The sequence below is a fragment of the Talpa europaea genome (assembly GCF_964194135.1).
Source record: "Talpa europaea genome assembly, chromosome: 14".
Classification (NCBI taxonomy): Eukaryota; Metazoa; Chordata; class Mammalia; order Eulipotyphla; family Talpidae; genus Talpa; species Talpa europaea.
This window is the reverse complement of record NC_140082.1, coordinates 46,204,902-46,231,549: the sequence shown is the minus strand read 5'-3', so window position 1 is coordinate 46,231,549 and position 26,648 is coordinate 46,204,902. Positions and strand designations below refer to the sequence as shown.

The window sequence follows — 26,648 nt, the reverse complement described above, 5'->3', positions numbered from 1 at the left end:
GATACAGCACTCTGTTTCTTGTAGACTTATTCATGTAGTTGAATTTCAGCTATACTTGGAATTTTTCCTAATTGACAAAGAAAGGTATCCTTTTGTTGGTAACTAGAAATTTCTTTCTTTTCCCAATTTCTGTTCTTAACCATTAGGTTCTATGGAGTTGAATAAATGGCAGTGTGCTTTATGTCCATTACATTACAGGCAATTTTTCCCAAAATGAAAACTTAATCAATCTGATTATGTAAGAGGGACTTTATGATAGAATTTGACAGTCTCATTTGCAATATATTCTTGTAGGCCATTTCCTCTTCTTCCTAGTAATAATTATTATTTTTTAACTTTTTAAAGATTTATTTATTCATGCATACAAGAACTGGGGTATAAGCCAGAGGTGCAGAGGAGTGTGTTTGAGAGGAGTCACCACAGAGAGTGGGGAGCAGAACAGGCAGTTATACTGAAATACACTGCTGAGGGGAGCAGCGGGCAAGACACAAGAGGTCTGCTGCACCATCCACAGGATTGCCCCCTGTCTGAACTTGTGCTGCAGTGGCTGGCAATAGCTTGATAGCACTGTCTTTAACCCCTGCCTGACCAGGGAGGTCCCCTAATAATTATTATTGTATATTATTACAGCTTTATTTGCTTACTGTTTTCTATGGGCTAGATAATAATTTAGTACTTTACCTATCTCATTTAATCCTTCAACGGGATTTTGAAGTTTTGTTATCCCTCTTTTGAAAATAAGGAAACTGATGGTCAGAGAAGTTAAATGATTTGTTTAAGGTCGCATACATAATCAGTAAGAAGCCAGGGAGAGATGGGCTATCAGATGTCACTCCTGCCATTGCCCTAAGGGCAGGTGACTTGAGGGGAAGACCTAGAAATCTCTTTAGTCATATCTTACAGAGAATTCAGAATGTAATTTTATTTTTCAGAGGCAGATATGAGAACTTTTTAAAAAGTGTGTACATTAATATTGATATCATTCCTATGCCTATATATTGATCTTCCATAAAGATCAGCCCATTGATACAGCATAAAGCCAGATAGAATCCTGACATAACTTGAAGAATATGTACTAGAATAATATGAAACAATTGTTATATGTTCTGATAACTCAAATGAATGTTGAATAAAAGAACTATTGAAGACCCACTTGTAGTATCAAGCCTCTCAAAACGTGCTTGCCTCAGTTTTATGAATGTTGGCTCTTTCCCTGGTCAGATAAATCAACTTAAGTGACTTCTTAGTTTTAGGGATAATTCTGTGTGACTCTGAAAGGTGAATATGACTAATATGAAAGTAAGAAGTTTAGGAATCCTCATTATAAAATGTTTAAACTGCAACATCAAATGTTGCACATCTTCTACAATGTTATTATTTGGCAAACATTTACAGCTTAGTATTAATAATAAAGATGTCCCTTCCTTTAGTGAAAAGCTGTATACGTCCTCAGTTGAAATGCTGTGAATACCTTTCTCAGTTCATGAAACTGAAAGCCAGCTGGGCTTTTTTACAAAACACATTGTAATTTTGTATGTTAAATCTCAGCATGAGTTGGTTTTCTTTCCTTTGTTTGTTTTTATTAAACATTTCTCTTTGGAGGAAATATCACTGAAGATTTCATAATGGAAGCATTCTAGGAGAAACAATGGAATTTTGGTTCTGAGTAAAATAGCTGTTCCTTCTCAACCAAAGCACTCTTCTTGGTAATTAGTGATGCATCAAGGAAGCTGGTGTGGACCTTCCCTTGTGAGAGTTGCTCCAAACTCAGTCTATCTCATGCATTCCGGGGGTCCAGGAGATTGTAGGGTCTTATGGCCTCTGATCCTCTTTATACCTTGAAGCACCATAGAAATACAGGCAAGGCAGGTCTCCATTCATATGGTTATTAACTTAGAATGGAACAGAGCATCTCCATGTTGAGTGAAGTGTGCTGAGCTTTTATATTTTTTTACCTGTTAACAAATGTGAATGCATTTTTAAGATCAGACTTTGAAACTCTTCTACTTAACGTAATCATAATAATAACTGCTAGTTATGAGCACCTTCTCTTCTAAATCCTACAGCTATTAGCATGAACATCCACTGTGCCTGCCTTCCCTGCCCTGCAGATACACTTGAGGACAGAGATGTTCAGGGGACTTGTGTGGGTGCCTGAGGAAATACATTCCAGTGCCCAACACTTGGCTCAGAGCCTGTGCTGGCTCCCATGTATTTGCAGGAAAACATCTGAAAAATGGGCATCATAGAAATAGTATGACTTAGTGGTAAGAACACAAAAGCACCTTCATTTTATCCATTTATTTATTTATTTATTTATTTAACAGAGGCATGTTTTATTTATTTGTTTGTTTGTTTGTTTTTTGTTTGTACATGCACTGGGTACAGTCAGAAGCGCGGGAGGGTGAGAGAATTCACCAGAGCCAGAGCGAGGAGCAGAGCAGGCAGAAGGACCAAAAGCACACTGCTGAGGGGAGCAGCAGGTGGCAGGAGAGGTCTGCACGCCATGTGGGACCCTCCTCCGGTGGCCGGGGAGCAGCCGGGATCGAACCGGTGCCGCAGAGACCGCAGGCAGCTTCGCAACCCAGCGCTCAACCGCTGCGCCACCAGGGAGTCCCAAGCACCTTCATTTTAAACTCAGGGTGTCAGATAGTTAATGTAATGTCACCTAGGGTAACTTGTATTTTTGTATGCCGTAGTTTTGATATTGGCAGAGTGAAGGTAGTGACTGATCACAAGATTTATCAGAATTCAGTGAGTTAAAGCTGATTACAGTTGATCAAGCTTCTTTATTTCCTCTTGGCTTTATCTGAAACATCAACTGAAGTCTGTTTGCAAGACACACGTAGTATTGCTGTTCCCATCTCAACTGTGTCCTGTCCTCTTAATTATCTTTCATGGTGAAATTCCTCTTTTATAAATATATCAAGAAAAGGAAAAGTAAGTGCTAATTGGTTTTTTTTTTTAAGATTTATTTATTTATTTATACAAGCACTAGGTACCGTCAGAAGCGCGGGAGAGTGAGAGGATTCACCGGAGCCAGAGTGGGGAGCAGAACAGGCAGACTGACGAAACACACTGCTGAGGGGAGCAGTGGGCGCAGCAGAAGAGGTCTGTTGTGCCATGTGGGACCCTTGCTGGTGGCCAGGGATTGAACCGGTGCTGCAGAGGCTGTGGGCAGCCTCGCAGGTAGGCGCTCAACTGCTGCGCCACCAGGGGAGGCCCAATAAGTGCTAAATTAATTGGGAATTAAGGATTATTAAAACTTAGATTTTTATTTTTCACTTTCTTATAATCTTACCTGTTTTGGTAACTACCAATTATGACTTGATTTTTATTCTGTCCAGGAGTGGTTTCTAGAAGAGAAGTCCTCTTGGCCTCTGGGTGGCCTTTTCAGGTTTAGTCCCTGATGCATGTCCTCTTCCTGCCGGTTTTTGTTCTTCCCTCTCCACCTGAGTTGTAGACTTAACTTTTCCTAGAAACCTTTGTTGTTTAGGCAGTGGTTCTCAGCCCTGGTTACTTGAGAAGTTTTTACAGATACCAGTGCCTGATATTTAAAACTGCTATTTAAAGGGCCTCCCCTGGTGGCGCAGGCGGTTGAGCACTGCACTGTGAAGCTGTCCACAGCCTCTGCAGTGCGGGTTTGATCCCAGCCGGCTGGCGAGAATCCCACATGGCATGGCAGACCTCCCTTGTCTCGCCCGCTGCACCCCTCAGCAGTGCACTTCGATCAATCTGCCTATTTTGTTCCCCAGTCTGTCTCTGGTGAATCCTTTCACCCTTCTGCTCATCTGGCTGGTACCCTGGGTCTTGCATAAATAAAATGAATCTTTAAAAAAAAAAAAAAAAGGGCCTCCCTGGTGGCGGAGTGGGTTGAGCACCGCGCTGTGAAGCTGTCTGTAGCCTCAGCAGTGCGGGTTCAATCCCACCTGGCCAGGGAGAATCCCACACAGTGCGGCAGACCTCTCCTGTCTCACCTGCTGCTCCCCTCAGCAGTGTATTTCGTCAGTCTGCCTGTTCTGTTCCCCACTCTGTCTCTAATGACTCCTCTCACCCTCCTGCGCATCTGGACTGTACCCCGGTTCTTGTAAAAATAAATAAATAAATATAAAAAAAACCCTGCTATTTAAAAACTGAATTGGAAACTATACTGACACCTATTTTTTTTTAAAACTTCGCCAGGTTATAATGATATGCTGTGTGGTCTGAAATCTCTGCTTAATGTAAGGGAAAGGCAAAACTTACTGTAATGCAATCATTACCATCATGTCTGTTAGGGGTTAGTCTCATAAAAGCTGCAGTGCATACTATAGAAATGTGGGACTCAGGTCCCTCCTACCCAAAGCCCCATTTTTCCTGGATAGCCGTGTGGGCTAGAATGGTTTGCTGTGCACTCAGACAAGGCAAGAAACCTGGAGGGGCCAAGAGTGGGAGGTGACCACAGGGTGTAGGTGGAGCTGCCTGCGAATACATTTTGGCATCTTTTTTTCATTCCTTTGTCTGTTGTTTTGTCAGTGTAGTATGTAGAAATTATTCCTCGGTGTGATCTGCCTGCTGAACCATACTATTTTTAGGTACTAACCCACACAATAGGTTTATAAAAAGGCTATTGAACCTCTTTTGAGGCTGCTGGATTTTGTCTGACAAGGACTGAGTTACAAGTAGGCTCTCCCGCCTCACAGTTCAGGCATGGAGGATTTTTTTGTTTCTTCTTTAGAAAGCATCTGAATAGCTTAAAAATACAGTGGTTTGGCAGTCTGACAGGTGATGCCAGATGTCTACAAAGCCCTCCCCTGATGTCCCTGCTCTAGACACATAGCTTTGCAGGTGTTTGTTGGATTGCTAATTTTTATTTCTTCTCATTTTCCTTTTAAAATGTGCTAAAATATGCATAGTTAGTAATGCTGGGGGGAGAAAGTGAACCTGTGAACTACTTTCTTGTTCTTTAATCTCTGTCCTCTCTCTAAAAAGATGTGTTTTCTTCCATTGAGGGGATCCCCTTGCTTGGGTCCACTTATCTAGTGGAGTAACCAGATAAAGCCAATACTAAATGTTATTTTAAAATTTGTTTTTACAGTAGCAGGCAGACCTTGCTGGGTTCTAGAGGCAGAATCATGAGCTTACTAATAGTTTCAATGGAAAAACAGTCTCTCAATCTATATGAAATTATGTGGTGCCCTTAATGTGTCCATGTAATAGATTGAGCATTAGCTATGATTCTTTTCTTCCTTTATTGTGTTTCCTCCATTAGCATGCTGTAATAAGCAGTGTGTTAGTATTACTGCTACATAACTTTGACTTTTTAAAGTCTGTATCTTTGTAGAGATCATTCTCAAACTAATTTTCAACCAATTAGCCAAGCAAAGATTTTCCTAAAGCAATAAGATAGTGAGGGGGTAGACGCTAAATTCTCTGACAACTTTCATGATTAATACTGACAGTTTTTAACTTCTTTCTGTTAAAATTTATGATTGTCATTTGTGTTGAAATGTGCTTCTGGGAGTTATATCACTCTATAAAGCAAGGGCTAGCCTCTCTGGTCAAGGAGAGTATTTTGGCTTTCCGAACTACATTTGGACCATGTCCCCTATTTCTTCTCATTAATATTTTTCAAGGGGTCTGCACCCTCCAAATGTCCTTGGGGATTTGTGTCTGATCTCGGCAGCTAATGCATGTTGATGCCATAGCTGTTCCCTTAGTGAGCCTGAGCAGTGGGGCCACTTTGGGTGGTGGGCTTTCTGGTCTCTCCTTTACCTTCACTCTTTTTTTTTTTTTTTAAATAATAAATTTTATTTTTATATTCCCCCATACAACTGCACATGCCCCATTCTGATCCCAATCCCTCCCCTCCCGGCACCCACCCCCAAAAAAGTGTCTCTGGTTCATAGTTTTTTGTTGATTTTGATTTTCACTTTCTTATAGTTATTCATTTTCCTGATCCCTTATTTAAGTTTTCTAGATTCCTGCTATGAGTGAGACCCTCCGGTATTTTTCTTTTTCTTTTTGGCTTATTTCGCTGAGCATGATCCCGTCCAGCGCCACTCTTGAAAGGGGTTAGTGATTTCCAACCCGGCAAAGCAAGAGTTACCTGGGTCCTTTGTTAAACTATTGATGCCCAGGCTCACTTCTCTCCTGTGCCTGGATTTACATTAGTAGGTTAAGATTGAGACTAGTCAGTAGAATTTTATCAAAATCCTTTGGGTATAGTTTATGTATGGACGGTCGAATGTTTGGCAACCTTCTGTGCAGATTAAAACTTCGTTATCTAGATGGGCAAAGCCCAGGAATGATGAGGACTTATCCAGGGCCATATTGGAAGCCCTGCCAACCCAATGTAAGACCGTGTCCTCCACTCTTGTATGGTGTATGTAGGTGTTGCAAAAATGACCACAAAGTTAAATGGGCTACTTCCCCTAAGCACAGGCAAATAGCTGTTTCATTCATTAATTTTCCGTTACTGGACACTGTGAGTGTCCCGTTGACTGAGACATATGATGCATACCTGATCTTTGTGCCTCAAGCTCAGAGGTATTATGTATAAGATCCAGTTTGAATTCTTGAGTATTGAAAGAATTATTGTTTAGTGTATTCTTTGTGCTGTTGCCCTGCCCTTAACTTTTGTGTTGAGTGGGTGTTTTGTTAGCTTAGCACATTGATGTGCTTATCAGCAAGTTTCATTAGACAAAGCAGTTACATAACGGGGGCCATTCAGAGGCTGGGAAGTAAAGGCCTAATATGCAGTCCTTATTCTGATCGTGATAACAGGCACATATATGCACATTCTTTTAAAATAAGAAAAGCTGACCTAATGATATTTATCTGAAACCTTACATTCTTTTGCCCTGATGGATAATGATAAAGAGTTGGAAAGAGAATCTTGGATGGAGGGACAGTCATTTAAGTCATTTACAGAAAGTGATTTTATCAGGCGTAACTTATCTTATGGACATGGAGATTGGAGTTTACCTCCCAGGGAGCTGCATGTGTAGCAAATGACTCTTTTTATACTGTGAACAAGATGTTTGTCTGGATGTTGTAGGTGTTTAGTAACAATTGATGAATGAAAGAACATAATGCTTTCAAAAGTCTTCTTTCATATCTAAAATTTCATATGTACACTTTTTTTTAACCTCTAATTCTAGATCAGGATCCTGCATGTTTTCTTCACTTTTTTCCTTCCTCCTCATTATTTACGTCCCAAAATCCAGTAAGTTAGTGGGGATAATTTACATTCTTATTATCCAAGTTTTTCCCCCCTTTTTGGGGAACATATCAACCACTGAAGAGTTTTGTTGGACAGTGCTATGTTATATTGTAGAAGAGGGAATTCAGTACTTCACAAACCAGAACACAGCAGCAGTTCAAGCAAAGATCTTGCATGTTACCGAACCAACCTACTAGGTATAGAAGCATCCAAAGAGAAAACATGTCCAGATGTTTTCAGTGTGATATGGTGAGAAGTTAGTGACCTTGATACAGCTCAAATATATGTGCCTGCTCATGTCCTATTCTCCTTCTAGGCCCAGATTGATTTTTCTCCAATGTCTGCTCTTGCAGTTGTCCCTGATTATATTACCAGTTTTTATTTGAATCCACTGGGGAATGGGATGCTGCTACTTTTGTTTCTTGGCCAGGAACTTGATCCTGAAGGTCTTGTGAGAAGATGTGGTGAGGGCCAGAGCCCAGTGCATACAACCTGTGGTGGAGAAAAGGTCCACACTTGCTATTTTGGAGGTTTTCTAGTAATGTTGCTGCTAATGATTGTCTTCCATTTAGGAGAGATTACATACATGTAGAAGCTTATATTTCTAGTTGATTTTAAAATGTGTTACCAACGCTGCCCAGGCCTGGGGCTAGTGTGGGAAAGACTTTGGATCAGTGGTTCCTGCCTTCATTAGGAGCCTCCTAAGGACTGGAGGACATGCCCTGCCCTGGCCAGGCCCTCTTAGGCAAATTTTCAGACATTTGACAGCTAAAGAGTCTTCCTACTGACCAAGTTGCCAATAAGCAGCAACTTCCTTTCTGTGGGGCCTAAGCTATAACTGGAAAACCTTCTTGTACTTGAGGAACTATTCCCTTTTAAAGGGATTTCTGAGTACTCATTAACCTACTAGGCAGATGATCTGAACAAGAAGACTCTGAATTAAACTTTATATTCCCTGAGGTTTTATTAAAAGCCAGTGTGGCACATGATCGATAGGAAATAGAACTTTTTTTTTTTTTAAATATTTATTTATTTATTTATTTATACAAGCACTGGATACAGTCAGAAGCATGGGAGGGTGAGAGAATTCACCAGAGCCAGAGCGGGGAGCAGAGCAGGCAGAAGGACTAAGGTACACTGCTGAGGGGAGCAGCGGGCGGCAGGAGATGTATCCGTACCATGTGGGACCCTCCTCCGGTGGCCGGGGAGCAGCCGGGGATCGAACCGGCGCTGCAGAGGCTGCGGGCAGCTTTGCAACCCAGCGCTCAACCGTTGTGCCACTGGGGAGGCCCAGGGAATAGAACTTTCTTTTCCAGATATTATTATTTGTTAAGTAAATTACTAAATGACCAAGTTAATTATTTTACTTACTGTTTGGTTTGGGAGGTGCTTTAGTGATTACTGTTCTAATAGTCTGATGGACAGGACAGTGAAGTTTCTAGATACAGAGCTGCCACCATTGTTACAGGGAGAACTTTCTTTTCAAACTCAAAGTGAAGGTTCTTTGATGGTAATACAGGGATGGCCATGGACTAATTCTCTTTTGAGCTATCTCTTTTGTGGCTCTGAAAGTCAAGCAGTCTGTGGATAAGTAAAGGCCTAATACGCAGGCTGGGAAATAAAGGCCTAATGCAGTCCTTATTCTGATCACAATAGCAGGCGTATATATGCACATTCCTTTAAAACTGAGAATAAAAATGATAACTGATGAGGCAAGAGTGAAGTGAAGGAAACAAAGAGGAAGGAAACTTTGATACTGATTTGTTGCCATGTAGATATTACCTCCCTGAACCACAGAACTTGTGTTTTCCTGATGAACAGGAAATGCAGTCAACTTATATTTTCACTAAGTTAGCCTTTGGTAGGAATATCACAACTTACACTAACTATAGAACAATTTCCCAATTGGTAGTAATAAACACAGATCTTCATTTACTGATACATCAAAGAATATATTTGTACCCAAAGCCTTCTTTGCTTTATATTGCTATCCCCATTAAAAGAAACACATACTCCATATTTGCACAGAAAGAGGAAAATAAAATCACACCAAGTGCCAAAACTCAAAGATAAAAACTGATGACATTTTTCTTAGGAATTTCATCATCTTTTTCTGTGAATGGTTGTGTTTGTGTGCCCATGTGTGGGTTTATTATTTAGTTGTGAACATACTGTGTGTGTGTGTGTATGGGAATGTTAAACATTAGACCCTTGAACATCTCATATCATCTTTAGAAATAATATTTTTATTATATGTATTTTACAGGAGCTGATATAGTTATTTTCAAGAACACAGTCATAGGCAAAGAGGTCTTGCCCTTCTTGCCCAAGTAGTTCCCAGACTTGGTGCCTTTCACTGTGGAGCCCAAAGCACTCCTCATATCTTAGCTCTAACTGGAGCTGATTGAGTTTTTATTACTATTTGCACATATTGAAAAGTGTCCCTTGTGAATGAAGATGTTGAAGAAAAACGTTTATTAAATGAGACACTGTTGCCCAGTGATAGAACTCTACATAGTGAAAATAATTGACTTGGCTTGGTTGATTTCTAGTATAACCCTTGCTATCCCATTGGTTGGCAGTAGGGAAGCTGAGCTCTGGTTCCCTGAGGGGGTTGGAAGGGTGACATCCAGAAATGCTTTAGTAAATCCTGACATTCCCCTACTTTACATACTTGAGATTACCCACCCAACAGTGAATTGAGGACTCTAGAGTGTGAAATTAACACATCAAGTGAATTTTATGTCATAGTAGCCTTGGGCTGGTTTTTGCAAATTAAATTTTGCAGAAATTAGCCTCAGCCCTGCCAAAGCCTTACTAATTTAGTAGTGGTGAAGCTAAACTATTTCCATGACATTTTACCCTGAGAGATAAGATTTTATTTAGTTTTATGCTAGGACAGGGAGTCTTGCTGAATAAATTGTCTGGTTGGTAAAAATTACTGTTGACCAAAAGTGATTACCCTCATTAACACTTGATTCTCACTGTGTTGAAGTTTGAAGAAAACATGAACATGAAGGATGGTGTATCAGCCAGCAGAAATACCAAAGCTCCTTTCCAAAAGACTTTTATGGCTGATATTCATTTGGCATTTAGAAAAAAAAAAGATTGGTTTGTCAGAGCACTGAGAGGGAATCTATCTCTCAGACTCACAATCACATTAACCAGCCTCACAACCTGAATATGTAACATGAATGTCAATTTAGTAATTTAAAAAGATAGCCATTATGGGAACTTGACTACGGACCTCTTCACAGCCCTCAAGCTCTCCACCTCAAGATAGGAAGAGGTCTGCAGGTTGCATTCACAGTCACACAAAGGAAGAAAGATGAATTGAATAACCATTAGCGTTAGGTGAGCATGATACCGGAGAAGACTCTGTATAGTGGGGGCTCCTTCTCCTCTCGTTCCCCCTGTGTATTTTCATTTTCTCCAGATCCTCCTTTTGTTCCATGTCTCAGTCCCTTGCCAAACTCTTTGCTTAATTATATATTGCCATTAATTAGGATGCAGTCAAGTCTCACAGGCCTAGATACTTCTTGATTTTTGAGGTCTAAATCTCATAGGGTGATCTTTCCCCCACTTCTTCACCCTGACAGAAGTTTCATTGAGCAAAGTGAAAGCCCATGGCAGCTAGCTCTCCAGGTAGGGTTCTATTTGAACAATGCCATTACGATGTGCCACTTTTTCCAATGAGACTGTTCCTTTGTTTTGGCTTATTCCTTATACCAGCATTGCTCTAATCATGTGGATATAATTTATTTAAAACTCTTTTTCCTAAATATTTCATATGAGTACTTTATCTGTTGACTAGTCAGACAATAGTTTATTGGTGTGTTGGCTTAGGGTGTTTGACCTGCTGACACATTTCAGCTCTGGACTGGCTGGCAACATGTCATGTTGCCATGTCATGACTTTTTTTTTTTTTTGCATTTTCACTGTGCCAGGTACCTTATTAGGCAGGGTGAGTGAATACAAAATTAAATAGATTTCTCTGACTTCTAGATTCACAGTTTAGTGGGAGAGACAAGCATGTAAATAAGTAATAGTGATGTTGAATAATATCTGCCAGATTCCAAGAGGAATTGAACCATGGCTTTCCAGAGGTGGTGAAAATACATGGAAAATGCAAGAGCTGCAAAGAAAATGTTGGGAAGGAAGTTCATAGTGCTTGGAATTTGGGTTAAGGAGGGCTTAGTAATAGGGAAAGGAAAGACTGGTTGAAGCTATAGTGGTAGAGAGGAAAATTTCCCTTACCCCTCTGGGTTCTTCTCAAGCTAGTTGAATAGTCAAGTTAACATCAACAGATTACTAGGATAATAAAAAAATATATATATACAGAGAATATACATGGATATAAATTATAAAGTAAATGGGGCTAAATGAAAGTATATATTTTGCATTAAGGAGTAGGATAGAGGCCTGGGGCTTCAGGGAGAGAGCAGGGAGACTCATGCTGAGGAGACGGTGACTCATATGACAAAGACCAGACACTCTGTAATTACATGGTGCCCTGCCAAATAGCCTATTCACATTCAAGGGTTATTTCTGATAAAAATCCTAATTCTGGGTCTAAAGTCACCATTAAAAGGCACAGAGTGATTGTTTGGATTAGAAACTTAAATACTTTCTGTTGTCTCCAGGAAACTCATCTGAGGTCCAGGGTAAGATAAACAGGGTCAAAATAAAAGATTGGAAAACAATCCAATGAGCAAATAGTACCCTAAGAAAAAAGGCAGAGACAAACATACTTACATCTGATAAAGTAGACTTTCAGCTATAAAAGGCAATGTGAGACAGGAATGGGCATATACAAAGATTAAGGGGTCAACCCATCAGGAGGATAAACACTCATCAATATATATGTATCAAATGAAGGACCATCAAAATGGACGAAATAATTATTAACAAACCTAAAATAGCATTGACAGCAACAAATAGTAATAGAGGACTTTAGCATCTCAATTATATCAATATGGACAGATAACCAGAAAAAAAATCAGCCAAGGAAACAATAGCCTTAAATGAGGAATTAGGCAAGATGGTTAACAGAGATTTACAGAACACTCTAACCCTGCCCCTCAAACTAAGTATACCTTCTTCTCAAGTGCACATGAAAACTTCTTGAGTATAGACAACATGTTAGATCACAAAAAAGTATCAATAAATTCAGGTAGATTGAAATCATATGAAGCATTTTTTTTTCTGATCACAAAGATATCAAACTAGAAATCAACCTACAAAAGCAGCAGAAAAAACCTCAAGTATGTAGAGAATAGATAACACGCCACCATATGACTTTTGGATTAACAAGGGAACCAAAGGAGAAATTAAAAGGTACTGGAATGAATGAAAATGAAGACATGACCTACCAGAACCTATAGGATATAGAAAAAGAGGTACTAAGAGGGAAGTTTATAGCAATACAGGCTCACATAAAGAAACAAAAAAGTTATGAAATAAGCAATCTAGCCTTACAATTTAAAGAACTAGAAAAAGAATGAACAAAACCAAAAGCCACTAGAAGGAAGAGTATAATTTTAAAAAATCTATAAAAAAAAAGGGGCAGAACTAAATAGATGCTTCTCCAAAGCTGACATACGGATAACCAACATGTATATAAAGAAATTCTTATCACTTGTTATCAGGGAAATGAAAATCAAAACCACAGTGAGATACTTCCTCATTCTTTTGAGAATGGCCTGTATCAATAAAACCAAGAACAGTATCAGTGAGGGTATGGAGAAAAATGAACTTTGATGTGCTATTGGTGGAAATGTAGACTGATCCAGCATCTCTGGGAAACAGTATAGATATTTATGGAAACCTTAATAATAGATCTATGAGATAATGCAGCAGTCTTTCTTCTAGGTTTCTAGAAATGCAAAAACATTAATTTGAAGAGTGATACACCACCGTATTTTCATTGCAGCAGTATTTACATTAGCCAAGCTATAGTATTATGTATATGTGAAATACTACTTGACTATGAAAAAGGTGAAATCTTAAAATTTGCAGTAACATGAATGGAATTGGAAGGACTTATGATAAATGAAATAAGTCAGAACTATAGGTCCTCTGTAGTGTTTCATTTACTTGCTGATGGAGCACAAGTGAAAGTTTACCTTTATTGGGTATAGGATTTTCTCTCTATTCTTGACTGCTGTGTAAGAGCTGTCATGTTTTTATCGGTCCTTTTGACTTCCCATAGCCTGTACTCAAGATTTTGGTGTTTGGGTCTAAAAAAGCGGAGTTACAGCAACAACAAAGAAAATAATCCAGTCAAAAAATGGGCAGAAGAGCTAAAAAGAAACTTCTATGAAGAGGAAATGCAAATGGCCAACAAGCATATGAAAAAATGTTCAACATCACTTGTCATCAGGGAAATGCAAATCAAAACTACCATGAGATACCATCTTACACCAGTGAGAATGGCACATATTAAAAAAACTAGCAACAACAAATGTTGGCGAGGGTGTGGAGAAAAAGGAACTCTTCTGCACTGTTGGTGGGAGTGCAAACTGCTCCAACCACTGTGGAGAGCTGTGTGGAGATTTCTGGACCTACTAAACATAGAGCTTCCATATGATCCAGCAATTCCACTCCTAGGTATTTACCCAAAGGACACAGAAACATCAATTCCAAAGAACTCCTGCACCCCTATGTTTATAGCAGCACTATTTACAATAGCTAAGCTTTGGAAACAGCCCAAATGCCCAAAAATAGATGACTGGGTCAAGAAGATGTGGTACATATACACCATGGAATATTACTCAGCATTCAAAAAAGATAAACACATGCAATTTGCAGCAACATGGATGGTGCTGGAAGGGATCATGCTCAGCGAAAAAAGCCAAAAAAAAAAAAAAAAGAAAAACACCGGATGGTCTCACTCATAGCAGGAATCTAGAAAACTTAAATAAGGGACCAGGAAAATGAATAACTATAAGAAAGTGAAAATCAAAATCAACAAAAAACTATGAACCAGAGACACTTTTTGGGGGGTGGGGGGGCGGGAGGGGAGGGATTGGTGTCAGAATGGGGGGTTTGCAATTGTATGGGGAATATAAAAATAAAATTTATTATTTAAAATAAATAAATAAATAAGCGGAGTCAAATGAAATCAAATTTAAAAAAAAAAGAGCATGCTTTTTTTCTGGGTAAATCAACTTTTTTTGTTTTGGAAGACTTAAGGCTGACCCAGATGTTGACTACCTTGGATTGGAGTCTTTCACTCTTTTGTCTTCTTTTTAACTATGAGAGAGGATAAGATGCTTACTTTTCCAAAGCAGAAGTTCAGAACATTCTGAAATGCAATTGAAAACAGCTCCTGGTGACACATAATTTCTTTTGATTTTACCTCATTTCTGTGTCTGTGGTTTGTTTTGCCCGGGCTACAGACTTACCTATCTAGTTCCTCCATATCTCAATGAAGTGTTCCAGAGATTCCAATCCCATCAGTGGGGGAAAATGTGCACAGAATTTATTTTTCACCTGCTCCATGAAAATGAAACTGGCACTCATGGAGAGGAGGGAAGAAGAGGAGTTTCAGAGTTGTCTTTCTTTTAAAAAAGTAGATAACCCTAACTATTTGGGTATCATTCCTTAAGTAAGAGCATTAGCCACAACAGCAAGAAACCTATGGTTCCAACAGAGGTTCTGTTGCTGGGAAAATTAAGAGGATCTGGGGTGGGGTTAGAAGAGCTCTAGAAGAGAAAATTCAGTTTACTTACAAACATTGGTGTCAGCTTTACTAACAGTCTACATATCACCTTCTGAAACAGTGCGGTGGATGCTGAATTCTTAGGGCCAATATTTCACCCAGCACACTTTTGCTGTCTTTCCTTGCATTGTCATCTTGAAGGGATCCTGTCTTCACTGTTGAGGCCCTATCACCAAGATGAGGTGATCCTTGAACTGTTGACGGTCTTCTGGGTTAACTTTGGCTTATATCTGCTTCAAAATGCTATTAGTTGTGGCAGTATCCAGATTGTAGGGGGAAGTGATTTTCTAGCTCATACCCTTGGAAGTTCTTCCCACCCCATACTTTTCTGTGATGGAGAATTCAGAGAATGGTTTTGTTTAGAAATTTTTTTTTTTGCACTTTCTAGAACTGAGAATGTAAATCCCACTATTTCCTGCTATTATATACTTTTTATCCATTAATTTATTTGGAATTTCCAAAGGCTGACTAGACTGTTGATTTTTTGTGAAACTGTTGTCATGGTCTAGATTTTTACCCCTATATATGCTAGTTACTAGATTACATTTGTCAGTTGGAGGCTTTGTCAGAGAGACTTAGAAGAGGTACATTATGTATCACTTGTCTGCATGGTCTTGAACTTGACCTGTATGTGATAGCGTAGCAGTTCTCTGAGCTGTGGCATTTGGCCTGAGTTTGTCTTCAGTAGTTCTGATGAGAAGTAGCCATGTTTCTGCTCACCAGGCTGGAGATGTTCGAGATCAGAAAGTGAGTCTATTCCTCCATGTCAGCTTTTGCTAGTCAAAGCATGTGCCATCATTACGGGTTCAGTAGCCTTCAGACTTTCATTCACAAAGAACCTGTGTTCCCACTCTGGCCTATTGTAGAGGAGAATTGTTGAGTTGGAAACACCTTTCAGTTGAATTTTGGGTACGGGGATAATAAAAATACAAGAGAAATGTTTCACTGGGGAATTTGATTTGATAGAAGCATTGCTTGTTTTCTCAGTACTGCTGAGGTTAGTGATGTGATGGAGACCAGAAGCTTTTAGATGTTTCTTTTGTATGCTGTTTTAAGGGAAAAGCCTCTGCCAACATTGATTAATTAATGTACATAAATTTGTAAACTCAGTTTCTGGTTTAACTTATTTGATTTTATATCATAGGCAGTTATTATAAGGAGGCAAGCCAACATAACTTAATAAAGGGAAAAAAATGGAACGTTTCATTTTGCTAATTACAGACACAAATGTGTGGTGTGCAGAATCTCTTGCTTAGACATTCATTGTTGAGAATTACTTCCCTATTGTGATTTCAATAAAAATAATTGAACCTTTTTTAGTCTGTTAGATAAAATTAAACTGACAAACTGGGGAATGCCTGGGAATACCACTGAGTTTGCTCTTGGCAGCTGCAAGGCCAGGGTGCACACCATACATGGGCTGGATACAGCTCACGTTTCCAGAACGAAAACACCCCCCCAAGTATGCCACAGCATCAAGATACATGTGCATTACATAAATAGTATGCTAGATCAACTAAGTAATTTTTCCATTCTTCATCAGACCAGTGTTCTTGCAAAAGCAAGCTGAAGGGAAATCTGAATGGTATCCTGGGAAAGAATAAAGGAAACTATTTTTAGGGAAGCTTTGTGGAAAGAGTTTTTTCCTGTTGTATGCTTTGGTACTGGAGAGACTGGATTAAAGTACGTTTGTTAAAAATAGAACTTTAAATGTAAATATTTTCTTTCATAATCCCTTCTTTTAGCACACTGGGCCACTTTCTTTGTGTGGTGGACATTGGACTTCTGGTCAGTTTTGTCCTGATGTATGGCAACGTATATTAAACTCACAGATCGTTCTTCCTTTTCCCTTCTTTTCTGGTTTACTCTGATAACTGCATTAAAATAATTTTAGCACTTGTTAACATTTACCTGTCAAGATAAAATTTAAAGTAGATCGTGCTCATTTTTGGCCCTTAGTAACCATACTGTTGGGTAAACAAATATTTTCTTAGAGAGGAAGTTGAAACTTATGTGGGAAGATTTATACATCAGTCTGGCCCCTTTGACAGGTGATAAACTTCCAAAGTCAGGGCTCCTGCCTGTTAGATCTTTCATTTCTTACAGGAAGCCTTGCCAGTTAGTAAATGCTTACTGAGTGCTTGAATGAGTGAATGGGTCACTGATTATCAGAAGTCTGATTTTGTTGATGTCAAACTGTGTTATCTGTTCTTAATCAGAAATTTGTTTTTGGTTGGTCCTAGTGAATATAGAAGTGTGTTTGTACTCTGGAAATTTATTGGCTGATAATGAAGATAGGAAGTAGTCACAGACAGCAGAAAAGGTCAGTTTTTAAAATGAGATGTATACAGGAGGTTAGACTTACATATTTGGTAAGAGGAGAGCAATATTAAATAGACGCTGGGGAAGGAAGTGAGTATAAATTTAGGTAGTGGTAGAGCAACTCTGCTGAATCCTGGGCTGCTCCTTCCCCACGGGCAGTTTGTCTATAACCTGATCTTGACTATGCCAGAGGCCCATGGCGTGCAGGCTTTGTTGGTGCTGAGGTTTGTTGCCCCAACCTACTGCCTGTGGGTGTTCCCTCTTTCCCCAGCCCTCAGTGATATCCCCTTGGGCAGCAGCTGGGAGTTTCCCTGCCAGCTTCCCAAGCACTGCCTGAGGGCCAGCTGGCTCAGGCCACTCCAAAAACAGCAGAAGCAGTGAGCATTCCACCACCTGCCAACCTCAGTGTGAGCAGCCTTGCTGGGGCTCAGGCTGCTGGTATCCAGTGGTGATGGTCCCCTGGCCATGCTGCCCCAGGGCGTGGGCTGCAGTGACCAGAACAAGCTCCAGCAGCAGAGGCAAATCCAAGTTCCCTGGTTCAGGCCTGTGACAAAGAGTGTTGGGCCTGCCGGGGCAGCTCCCTGGAGCACAGGCTGAAAGGCCCACAAAGTGCCCCATGTCCTAGAGCTGCTGTGGGCTCTTATTTTCATTGGGCAGTGGCCATAAAACAGTGCTTAAAACAGTAACAAAGACAGTGCCAATGTGGGGAACAGGTCACTGTCTATGGGTTCTCACATGTGCAAGACCACTCAGAGGTATATTTTCATTGTTATACCGCCCCACTTAAAGGGCACCAGATCCTACTGGCCCCACTGATACTGACTCCAGCCATGGCTCCTTGGAGCCCACCAGCTCATGAACCTACCCCGACCTCAGAGCAGGTTGGGTCTGCGCAGGTGCTGGGATTTTTTCCCTTTTGTACTTGGTACCTGGATTGTAAATGCACCGATCAGGTTCAAGCTCAGTTTGTGAGTTAATTATTCAGACTGAAAAATGGAAGTGAATTGATTGGTGCTCACTGGCACTAATCCGATGCTTGGGACTGAAAACGGTTCCATCAGGCTTGTAAGGGTGGGACCCTGAAAGAGGGTATAAGGCAGAGCAAGGGCCAGCTTGAATTCATTCTGCTCTCAGCCTCTGAGGAAAGAGGGTATCAGCAGCCGGCCTCTAAGAGAAGAAGCACTGAGAAGATGACCTGGGTGGAATTCAGCAGATCTGCAGACCTTTGCAGACATCTGTAGAACTTTACAGACCTCTGCAGCCCCAGATGCTGTACCTGCCTCCAGCTCTGTTTCTGACACTGCCTGCAAGAAGCACTGTCTAGTGTCTTAAAAAATAGCTGACTGCTATTGACTTATGCCAGTAGTTCACAAAGAGCTGTTTGTTGTTGGTATAGGCCAATAACTTGGAGAGCTCTGGGCCTCCTCTGGTGGCACAAGCGTTTGAACGCAGCGCTGTGCAGCTATCTGCAGCGTCGGCAGCACTGGTTCAATCCCGGCCGGCCAGCGAGGGTCCCACATGGTGCAGCAGACCTCTCCTGTCTCACCTACTGCTCCCTTTAGCAGTGTATTTCATCAGTCTGCCTGTTCTGTTCCCTGCTCTATCTCTAGTGAATCCTCTCACCCTCTCACCCTCATAAGCGCATCTGTCCTGTACCCTGGTTCTTGCATAAATAAGTAAATAAATCTTAAAAAAAAATTTTGGAGAGTTCTAACACTGGTGCCTCTGATACCATCTCGTGGTGACCAGCACCACTGACAAATGCTAACCAGCTCTGTTGATGAGTGACTGGCACTGTGTGTCCATCTACCTGTGGGAGCTGTCCCCTCCTCTGGTCATTTGGCACCACATCCCGGTGCTGTTGTCTCTGCTGCTGTCTGGTTGAGTGTCTGGTGCTGTCCAGCCAAGCCTTTGGATTGGTGCTGTGGGCTGCTGTGGCACCGCTTCAGTGGTGAACATTGCCAGCTGCTACTGTGAGTTGGACCTAGTGCACTGCTGACCGGTGTGCCCTTGTTAATGGGATGGTGCCATCTTACAGGGGAGACCTGTAAGTGGACGTGCAGCACTATATCTGCGGTGAGGCAGCCAGCCACTTGTGACCTTGGAAACGCTTTGTTTCCTCAATCTCCTGTTTGTTAAAGAATACCCATTTTAATTGTACTCTGAGCCTGAGTGGTCTTGCAAGGTGAGAACCCATAGACAGTGACCTGTCCCCCACCTTGCCACTGCCTTTGGCACTGTTTTATGGCTGCTGCCCGTGCATAGCTGGACCTGAGACAAGGACTTGCACAGTACTGAATGTTGAGTACGGGAATTTGCTTTTCATCCCATTGGTCCTGGGTTTTCTGGTTTTTGAGCAACTTTGTTCTTGCCTTAACACTGTCTGCATTTGCTCTGCATCCCTTAACTTTTAGCAGGTACTCTTAATTACCGATTTCATCTCAAGCACCAGTTCCCTACTTCGGTGAGAGCCATACATTTCAACTGTACTCCAAGAGTCAGGAGAAACATAACCTCATATATAAATAAGGATATGGTTGTTACTTATCATCATGAAAACTCACATTTAACCACTGCCTACTCAGTGTTAAACACTGGGCTAAATACATCATGTAAATTAAATCCCTTTCTGACTTCAAAACTTCTTCCTTTCAAGAGAAAGTTAAAATTCCTTGGGTTAGTTTTTAATGCTTGCCACTTCAGCTAATGAGCTCATCTTTCCAGCTTTAGCTTTGACTTCACGAAAATGAATCATTTGGTCTGGACGTGTCCATTTATCCATCCTCCTCAGGTTTGCACACACAGCCAGGAGTGCTCTGCCCTTTCTCTTTCTTTGAAGACAGAGTAAAACCGTTCTTTGAAGCATGCTCCCATTGTTCCTACTCCCACTGGGACCTTTTTCTCTTTCCTGCAGCCCTTGCTGCGAGTCCTGCTTCATTCTCACTCTGGCATACTGCCTTGCATTTTCATTGACTTCTCAGATGGTCTCAGCTCATCCTCAGTCCCTTTGTTACCCGCCCCCAGGATAGCACCTGCAGCGGGCAACCACACTCAGCCTTCCTCACAGTCTCCCAATGGTAAAGTTGTAAAGAACCTTAAATTATGTGGTTTTTAGATCTAATCTTTCCATCTTACAGGTGGAGAAAGAATTGGTTGTGGGTTAGAAAATAAAAACAGAACTTATTTTAGAGGAAAATGGGAAGTGATAATTTTGTATTTGTGTTTTTGGGCTGTCAGATCTCAAACACACGCATCATATCATTTCATCTTCCTGCAATCCCACCGTAGCCTTCACTATCCCTTTACGGATGAGAATGCACTTTCAAAGGTGCAGGGTAACTTGTTCACGACACCAGCTAATAAGGGGAAGGCAGGGGACACTCACTCTGGTTTGTTTGACTCGAAAGCTCTCTTTTCACTCGTCTCTGCTTGTCTTCTAACCCCTGGTTTTAGTTTAGTTGTTCCTCTGGTACACCTGCTACTTGAGACCAGTACTCAGTGAACTAATTTAGCCTTTTCCCTCATTTGCCTTTTTTTTTCCTATTCAAAATATTAGTTAAATAACATCTAGAAATCAGGTTTTTTTTGTGCTTATCTGTTTTAACCCACAGAGCTCGCAAGTCGCCTTGCTGTTTCGCTTCCCCTGGTGGAGAGCTTCCCCAGCTTTAGGTTGTATTGTCTGCATTATGAAGATGGTGGCCGCATTAGATGCCTTAAAATACAACTGGCCTGGCTGCTGCTACTTGTGATTTTGATCTTAGCAGCAGCAACAATAGCCACAATTATTAATGCATGGAACGGCAGAACCAGCTGTTTTGCCTAATGTTTTGCTGATTTGTGTAATACTACTTAACTGCTTTTCTGGTTGAAAATACTGCTGCTGTCAGGATTGTTTCTTGTCTAAATGAAGGTGTTATGTAGTCTTGTGATTGGCAGTCCCATTTGCTTAACTTACAACTACCCTTGTAATGTATTTTCTGCATTGTTTAAAAGTATAGAAGATAAGAATACCAAAAGAAAAAAAAAAGGCATAGTAATTAAGTCTAACTTGTGGTCAATGGCTGGATAAGAACGTTCCACTTTAAAATACTGAGAAATGTAAATATTTGACTTGCTGTAATGTGACCATACATTCTTCACTGGATCGTGATTATTTAAACCTTCTGTCGAGCTCTTAGACAGATGGTCTTTGGAGTAATGAACACTCCTTTGAATACAGCAAGATGGCATTTGGTAAAATGATGAAGTGGCATTATTAATAACAATCTTATGCAACGAAAAAAGCCAGAGTGAGAATGACTAGCTGCAGGTTAGAAAAATTCTGAACCCCATCTGAGGGTTAGGAAGGTAAAACCTTCTCAGGCCTTCAGACAGCTGGTCTCCAGGTCTGCGCAGGAGTGAAAGCAGAGACCGTCACTGTTACTACCATTGGACTGTTTATGAAGGGGCCTCTGCCTTTGTGTGACTGGCTTTGGAGTGACTGAGTCTTTCCTCTGCCCGACTCATTATAATAATCTACGGCACCAGTGATGTGGTGAATTAGGGAAGCACGGGAACAAAATTAACTGATAAAGAAGAGAAAGAATATTGGCCACGATTTTTGTATATTTAACCTTGAAAATAAGTTGTATCACACATTTTCAGCAAAAAAAGGAAAACAGTTTATTTTCCTCCCATATTTGTGCCTCAAGCTCCTTGGTTTAATCCCCCAGAATTTTAGGCACATACAATTGTAGCTTATTGATTTATAGTCATTAGGAACAAAGTGTCCCACTGAAGTAACTTTCTAAGACTTCTCACACCAGCCTGGCTTCTTCAGTTCTCAGGAATCCCCTGCTGACTCCTGTGACCGAAGGCGGTCAGCCTGATCCTGTGTACTTTACATACAGGCGAGCAGCTTACTTTCAGGTCTTTCGTTTGGGGAATAATTACAGAAAGACCTTGGGCAGAATGAAGAGTAGGTTAAAGAGGATGACTGTGTAAGACGAGAAGTATTTGCAGTGGAGCCTGAAGAGGGAGAGGAGAGTCAAGGAGTGGTCCTAGGTCAGCAGGAAGGAGGAAGCTATGAAGCGTGGGAGGTAGACAGGAAATGGGCTTTGGACTGGGGTTTTAACTGACTGCTCTTGTCACTTCTGCTTGATTGGGGGTAGGTTGTGTGGCTACCATCACTTCCGGGGGGTGACCATGGACTGCATGAAGTGAAGGGGGCTGGAGTGAAGGATGCTGGCAGTACAAGCCCAGTGCTGTCCAGGCCTCCCACTCTGTTTGGCGTGCACATCCTGCCTAGTGAGAGAAAACAACTTCCGTTTCCCATATTCTTGCTTGAAGAAGACCCTTAGGTGAGTGGTATTCAATTATCTATGAGTTCTGTTTGTCTCTCGTGCCAGCTGTATGTAGGCTCCTTGGCATCTCCAGGGGCTCCTGCTCCTCATGGGGCTGATGCATCTCTCCACTGCTCTGCTTCATCTGCCACACATTTCTTCCCCAGTCCTGTTGTGACTTTGCATAGGCTGCTGCTTCTCACCTGGCCCAGGTGACTGGCCTCCCCACCAGGACTGGGCAGGAATGCCATCCCTTGTGATGTGTGCTCCATCCGGACAGCTGGCCTGGGATCCTGTAGGACTGTGTGAGTTTACATTCTTGCCAGACTGTGGGAGGCCTGTCTCTATCCCTCTCCTACGGTACTCAATAGGTGCACAGTGCATGTCTGTTGAAATAACAAATGAAGTGTATTTATTAAATTTGTCATTGTTTGGGGTTATAAAACAAATGTTTTGTCTTCTATGTGTCTTAATATTGTGGGAAAGTTACCAGCAAACAATACTTATATTCTGGGTTTCTCACTAATTATGGATTAAGGAAAGGATATATGGGGATAGGAAGTAAACTGAGGTGGTGAATGAGGTGTTTGTAGTCGCTGAGAATGTACCTCATGGGGGCGGGTGGCTCTTCAGCTGTGTTTGCTTATCATACCAAACCTGAATCTTGTGAGCCTGCTAATAAGGCAGCCACATCGCTGCAGGAGGAAGCAATCCAGTTCTCACTCTGTGATCTCTTGATCCATTTTTAACCCTTGGCATTTGGGCTCTGCCTTCGCATATGCATGATTATGCTAGTAATATTCATACTAACTTTCATTTTTCTTTTGCTAGAGTAATTACTCTGTAAAAAAGCTTGTCTGTAGAAAGTGGATTATGTAATTGCTTCTCTAGAAAATTGACTTTATACTTTGTTAGGATTAGTGTTTGAGAAGTATGGGAATCACATTTTGGGCTAGCCAGTCATGTGTCAGAGCCTATTCTAGGTTTTTCTACATGGCCTTTGGCCAGCACAGATCTTAAACCAACCATAGGGGCAGAGTTGCCTTTGGCCTTTGTCAAGGCCATCATAGTTAGCCATGGCTGCAGGAAAGGGCCCCTCCCAGGTCTTCAGTATTTTGGAGAAAACTACATGAAAACAGAAATTTTGAAACAAAGTAAATTCTGGATCAGATATCATTGGTTCACGTATCAATAAGGATTTTTCAGTAACCGCTGTAGAGTGCCTCAAAGAAAGTTCCTGAATAATAAGGGATTTGGATAGTGGCAATGCTGGGATTCTTTCTAGATCGATTGTTTTCAGAGTTTTTAGTTTTTGTCATTTGGTCAGCCCTTTTCTACCAGAGTGACCTTAGAACATACTTTGAAAACAATGAAAAAGATGTATTTCTAGAAATATATATGCATAGAATGAGACCTGTGATTCTGTCACTGGGGATTTCCTTATTGCCACAGGTGACCACCTTGCCCAGAAAGGGTGTTCAGCTCACTAGGCTGTGCTCCATATCCTCGTGCTTCCCTGCGAATACTGATCTCCTTCCTGCTGTTTATTCCGGGTGTGTGTCTTGTACAGAAAAATCTTTTTTTTTTTTTTTTTTGAGATTAGAAGGATTGGCAGAAGAGTTTGCTTTATTATTTATTTAAGATTTTTTTTTTTACTTGGAGAAATATGTTCATGTGACCCAAAAGTATATTTGGTGAAAAGTTTCACCCCCACCTTGTGTCCCATTGTGAACTTTTCCTTCCTTATAGAATACAGTGCTGTTTACGTCTGTGTACTCTTCTGGAGATGTGTTATGCATATTCAAGCAGATACTTACTGATGTTCTCTTATTTCTAGGCCAAAAATGGTAGCATGTATACAGTGCTCTCTGTCTCTAAGTGCAATGGGAATGCTCCTTGGCTTCTTTAGCTTTACATGGAAAGTAAGTTGATTTGGAAAATGTCATCTGTTACCTTGTACTTACAAGATTAGGGAGAAGCCAGATGAATAGGGGTGGGAGAGGCTTATTGCTTGGCAGAACACCCCTTTCTCCTTCGATGGATAAAGATAATCTTGGTCTCTGCTATTGGGGTCCCATTTGCAGTTCCTTCTGTGAACCAAACTCTCAAGGCTTTTGGTTTCCCATCACAGCGCAACAGTCCCCCAAAACAAACAAGCAAAGGAACAAAAATCCCTCAAGTCCTGGAAACCTTTCTTGACTATTGACAATTCTTACTTTCTTTCTCCATTTCTGAAGAAATGGTGAGACCCTCTTGTGAACTGGCAGAAAGTTCCAGACTGGTATTTTCTCTTGCCCTTGCTTCTCCCAGCACCTCCCACCTAGGAGTCCTTACCTGTATGCTGGCTGCTCACTTATTCTCTGACCTGTCTGACTTCATCCTGACTGTGGGTTTAAACCTTCCATGGCCTGCTATTGTTACCTAACTCTTCACAGATGAAGTGTGAGCTTAAAATTACCCTTTAAGGGTAATTACCCTTTAAGGTAGGGTAATTTAGCAGTACATCAGTGAATCTACATTGAATGATAGGTGTTTGAATTCTGGTTGCCTATCTCTAACTTCCTAGTGATGGCTCTTCCTGGGTATTTCTCAGGTACTTTGTTTCACTTCTCTACCCCCTGCTCCATAATCCCTCCTAACTTCTGGCAGCCATCTCTCTCCTGAGGTACTTAAGTCGATTGTTTTTGTTTCCTTGTCTCTGGGTTCTCCTTTTTTAGTCTTCCCTTCACACAGCCACACATACATTCATTTGTTCAATAATAGTGCAGACTCCCTGTGATGGTTAGTTTTAGGTGTCCACTTGACTAGGTTGCCCTGTCAAGCACACTAATTCAGTTGCTGTTGAGTAGGTATAGTCATGCCTCACTTAACCACTAGATTCATTCTGAGAAGTGTATCGTTAGGCTGTTTCATCACTGTGTGAACTTCACAGAGTGTACTTACACAACCCTAGACAGCCCTGCCTCCTACACACCTGGGCTACATAGAAGGGCCACCATCATAAGGGGGCAGGTTGTTGACTGAGACACTATTGGGCAGCTTGTTGCATTTTGTAGATAGGACTAACTTCAGTTGACTTCAAATAAAGGAGATAATCTGAATAGGCCTCATCTAATCAGTTGACTTAAATAAAGGAGCTAAACTGGGTGGGCCTCATCTAATCAGTTGACTTTAAATAAAGGAGATAATTTGTATGTGCCTTGTCCTGTCATTGAAAGGCTTCAAAAATTTATATTTCCCTTGGTGGAAAAAATTCTTGAGGCTTTGGAGTACAGTCTCATTACTTGAATTTCAAACTTGGCTACCCCCTCTCCCGTTGTGTTAACCAACACATCTCCCTCCTCCTTCTGGACTCTCCCCCTCTCCCTCCCTGTACACTACTGGCTCTGGGCTCTGGTGGGATCCTGGCTGATGTCTCTCTAGAGACAACATTTTAGGCAATAGCCAGTTTCACTAAAATATCCAGTCTCTGTTGATTCCCCAATTATCTGTAAAATCTCATAGCACTAACATGAAATATAGGGTCTAAAATCATTTGGCATTATACTTCCTTTCCATCTTCATGTGCTTCTCTCTCTTTGTAACCCTGGTTCTCTGTGTTGTAGTCATCACACACCCCTAGATATTTCCTTGCACTCTTATCAGGCCTTAATTTTATCAGCTGCTGCTTCTACCCAGAATGTTTTTCCTCCTCCTCTCTACCAGACAGACCTCCTGCTCATCCACCTTGGGTTTCATACCATCCTTCCTCTCACAAGTTGGCTGTTTCCTTTATGAGGCTCTTGTAGTGGTGTGTAGATCTCCTCCCATAATATCTTCATCAGTGCAGCTCAGTCATTTGCATGCCTCTCTGCCTTACTGGACTACGTACTATTCTCAGGAACTGAGTTCTTGTCTTCAGGAATGCCCACTGCCTCATACAGTTCCTGAAACAGTAAACATCAGGAAATGAGTGAAATTTAACTGTGTTCACTAGTGTACTGTGTTCAGCTGTGTTCACTGTGTCTACTTGTGGGGCTGTGCTCCGTTCTGCCACGCAGAGGGGTTAAAGTGCTGGCCCCTCCACTCAGTCAAGTGC

The 26,648-nt window shown here is 41.2% G+C and overlaps 1 pseudogene across 1 annotated transcript; it reads right to left on the bottom strand.

The window, feature by feature from the left end:
* Nucleotides 1-7,505: 7,505 nt before the first annotated feature.
* On the bottom strand, nucleotides 7,506-9,585 carry LOC311184154 (large ribosomal subunit protein eL39-like; annotated as a pseudogene). The gene is made up of 2 exons: nucleotides 9,522-9,585; nucleotides 7,506-7,696 (listed from the first exon to the last, which is right to left on the bottom strand). The product of its transcript is annotated as a large ribosomal subunit protein eL39-like (transcript).
* Nucleotides 9,586-26,648: the final 17,063 nt, after the last annotated feature.